The sequence below is a fragment of the Solenopsis invicta genome, chromosome 13 (genome assembly GCF_016802725.1).
Source record: "Solenopsis invicta isolate M01_SB chromosome 13, UNIL_Sinv_3.0, whole genome shotgun sequence".
NCBI lineage: Eukaryota > Metazoa > Arthropoda > Insecta > Hymenoptera > Formicidae > Solenopsis > Solenopsis invicta.
Window position 1 is genome coordinate 14,776,833 of NC_052676.1, and position 4,556 is coordinate 14,781,388.

Genomic DNA, 4,556 nt, shown 5'->3' on the forward strand with positions numbered 1-4,556 from the left:
CGGCTTATCGCACTCTAACGTTCGGGAAGTCTTCCTTTGTTCCCTGACGCAACTTATTAATTAATCGCAGGTTAAAATTTATGCAACTTAAAATTAATACAATTTAGAATTAACGCGAATAGTAATATATCTTAGTAATTAACGCACGCAGGGGGAGTTGAAAGAGAAGTGAATGAGAAGAGAAGTGAGGTACATGATTTAGGAGTCGCGACTGACAGAGTCGGACGCATAACGATTAGCCGGCTGCAAGGTGGTAACGGATTTCCAAGATTTGAAAGAATTGAATAATTGTCAATACGCACGAAGGGTGTAAATAGTGAAGTTAAATATAAGATGTAGGTGTAAATCTCCCCGAACGTTCTTATATCTAATTAAGAATTAGTAGTAACACATACATGAAAGAGAATGCGATTTAAGAACCATCAACACAAAGAAAAATGCTAGAAGTTATTTCTTAATTCTAATACACATTGCCGAGTAATATAATATGCGTGTGAAGCCAAACGGCGAACCATAGTTTCTCACGGACATCCGATCGCCGGAGGCGTGCTTCTTAGAACTTTTATCTTGACTGTCGCGACTCGCAGTCGGCAGAGATTAACAGGAGTGACTTCTTTTCTTTGTTACGTTTATTATTTGAAAATTTAACGTTTAAAGGTATTCGATGAAAGTTTTAAAGATTTCGATTTAGGGTAAACAAAGATATTCGACAATGGTGCTCACTGCTTGCTTCCTCACGCGTTAAATGCAACTGTTAATTGATAAACTTATTGACTAATGAATAATATGAATGCAGGTGCGATTTACGCAATAGAAAAAAAGAAGGGGGAAGGGGGGAGGTTGCGCTGGACGTTACATCATACAAAATATTAAACACAAATGTTTATCTATAAAACATTGCTAAAATAAAATTATAATATATATCGAAAAAGATTTGGGGGGAGGGGGATTGCATATTATTTATTTTTATATGTTATTAATTTGACAGTTGTCATAACTGTGAACATATACTATAGTTACCTCGTTTATATGGTTATGTGTAATTCATTTTCAGATTATATGTTTCTTTTAATTAACAACAAAGATTGAGTTTTCAATATATTTTACAAGTCATTTTTATCAACTGTTAGTATTGTTTTATTGAAACATATTTCAATATATTTTACAAAAATTTTATATTTTTTGCTTTTTTTTTATTTCACAATATGGTATAATTTTGCTATTTAGTAATTATCTCAGAAGTAAAAAAGCCTTAAATATTATATATTACAAAGGTATATATATATATATATATATATATATATATATATATATATATTGTTCGCGCGGAATTGTTGCCGCGAATGGGTACTTCTAAATAATGCTCGAGCTCCGCATGCGAGCATTACGATTGCTCACAGGGGGCCTCTACAGTAGTGAATTTAAGACTCTTATCTCCATCTTGCGGGACGTCGCAAGATTCGGCAGTCGCGCTCCCGAGCCTCGCGCTTTTCCTCCCCCCTTGATCAGCTCCTTGCGATTTTCTGAGCGCGAGCCTCAGCTTATCGTACGTCTTCGAGAGAAAAACACCTGCGCAAAAATTGAATAAAGTATTATTGCTCTTGTTAATTGCGTGCGCGTTATACTAGCCGGCTCTGCTACTCCTCGTCCTCTCGCAACTTAATTCAATCTATTTGAAGCGCCTTCCTGGATCGGGAAGTGCGCTACCAATATATACTCGTATATTCGCCAAATGTTAATACACCGGCACGGAGTTTGGACTGGCAGTGCATCTTCTGGAGGTTCTCACCCGTTGCTTTCGTATCGCTTGCTCACGGTGACATATGGTACCGCCTCTGCACCGTTTCAACGCCCGTTTATTGGACCTCGCCGAAGCGGAAACGCATCTCTTCCCACTCGGGTCCAAGCTGCTCCGAAAAAATCGCTATGTGGACAATTTTTTGGCAGGAGACATCCGAAAAAGTGGCAGCTGCTAGGACGGAACTTGTTGACATCTTATCCTCCTCAGGAATAGCGGTGAACAAGTGGGCTGCCAATCACGCCGATCTCTTCGGTACAGCTGAGCCGCTGCATCTCAGGAGGCTCACAGCAAGCGACGCAGTCTCAACTTTGGGCCTGAAGTGGCTGCCTTACACGGGCGTCTTCAACTTTGAGGTGCAGCTTCCGCCATCACCTTCTGCAGTAACGAAGCGCGCAATTTTGTCTCAAATTGCCACGCTGTTCGCCCCGGTGGGCTGGGAGTGTCCAGTGGTCATACGGGCGAAACTGCTTCTCCAGTGCCTGTGGCTTCAAGGTGCAGACTGGGACGCTCGAGTCACGGGCCGACTTGAGCAGTCCTGGCTCACATATCGGACGGAGCTGACGGATCTGGGGGCCATAGAAATTCCACGCTGGCTGGGTAGCAGTGAGACCATGAAGTGGTATCTCCACGGCTTCTGCGACGCTTCGGAGTGTGCGTTCGCAGCCACCCTCTACGTCGTGGTACCAGCAGCATCTCACTAACAACTGTTGATGGCCAAATCTAAGGTGGCACCTCTGAAGGCTGTAAATCTTCCTAAACTCGAGCTATGTGGGGCTTCTCTTCTTGCGCGGCTGATCGCTGGCACTCTGCTGCAACTAGAAGTTCAACCGGCGCAAATACATTGCTAGTACGACTCGCAGGTAATCCTGTCTTGGCTACAGTCGCATTCATCAAAGTGAAAGGCATTACGTGGCAAATAGGGTCAGCAAAATTTCCACCTCGCTGCCCACTGCTGTTTGGCGCCACGTCAAATCTTCTCAGAACCTCGCGGACCTGGTTACGAGGGGATATACCCCGCGGCAGCTGCAGGGATCCGGGATTTGGTGGAGCGGGCCTGAGTGGCTGACTCGGCCACAGACCGAATGGCCCTCCAAAACTGTACTTGAGGCCACAGAACTGGAGTCGCGCGGTCAAGTTAACGTTTGGCTGACTCGATCCGACCTTCCACTTTCCGACTGGCTGCGGAAATTCTTGTCTTTCGACAGGATATGCGCGATTCTTGCGTACGTTCACCGCTGGCGACTCAACTCGAAGCTGATAAAACCTGATCGCCGCAGGACCTTCCTGTCCTCGCAGGAACTTCAGATCATCGACGCTTCTCAGGCTGGTGCAGATGGAGGCGTTCTCAGAAAAATTCCGGAGCTTGGCCTCGAGAGGGGAAGTCCGATCTGGCAGACCCCCTTCGTAGACTTCTGCCATTTGTCGACACTCACGGGTTAATCCGCGTCGGCGGCAGACTGTAAAACTCTTTCCTCTCAGAATCCGAGAAACATCCTATCATTTTCCCTAAGGACCATCACCGCTCTCTTTATTCACAAAGCTCACATCTCTACTCTCCATGGGGGTTACAGACTGGTACACAGCTATCTATTGCAGAGGTATTGGATCCTGCGCGCCAACACGTCGATCCGACGCATCGTGCGGAGCTGCGTCAGGTGCATCACAACGCCATCACCCTCGAGCAGCAAATGGCTCCGCTGTCGGCCATCCGAGCTAAACCGGCGGTACCATTTACGCACTCTGGAGTCGACTTCGCCGGCTACTTCTGGGTGAAGGCTTCACCCGGGCGAGGTCAAAAGACATCGAAAGGGTACGTGGCGGTGTTTGTGTGCCTTGTGATCAAGGCCATCCATTTGGAGCTGGTCTCTGACCTGATCACCGACGCATTCTTAGCGGCATACCATCGCTTTACCGCCCGGCGTGGTCTCTGTCGGGTCATCTACACCGACAACGGTACCACCTTTAATCCTTAAACACATATTGAAAATTCCCCTAGATTTTCGATCGCTTACTGTGTGAAGACGGAATGAAAAAAAAAAAAATCGGGCTAGGTGAAAAAAAAGTTTGAAATCTCCTCTATCGACTGCTACAATTAACCAACTTCATTGCTTAACTAAAATAAAATGGTACTAAAGTAAAGTTTTTTCAGGAAGGTCTTCCAGATCCATTTATGTGTTTAAGGGTTAAGGGCAGCGAGGCCGAACTGCATAAGCTCTTCTCGGAGACCTCAGCCATCGGTCAAGCTGTAGCAGCTACCGTAGCGTTGGATGGAGTGGAGTGGCGATACATCTTTTCTCGAGCTCCAAACTTTGGGGGCATCTAGGAGTCTAACGTAAAATCGATGAAACATCATCTTTATAGAGCCATTGGCGACTCTAAGTTCACATACGAGCAACTGTCGACTGTGCTGGCTAGTATAGAGGCCTGCCTTAATTCTTGGTCGATCAGCGCGCTCAGCTCGGATCCTAGCGATGCCTCAGCCCTGACACCTGGTCACTTTATCATCGGAAGGCCTCTGGTTGCTCCCCAGGAATCTTTCACGGAGATCGATCAGGCAGGGCAACCCTGCTCCGGCTGGCATTCGCTGATGAGGAGTCACTTTTGGCGGCGTTGGTGGTCGGACTACCTGGCTCAGCTGCAACAGCGGGCCAAATCGGTCAAGCCAAACCGGCAGCTCCAGGTGGGAGACTTGGTTCTGTTCAAGGACAAGCTGGCTCCTCCGACAAAGTGGCCACTGGCCAGGGTGATGCAACTT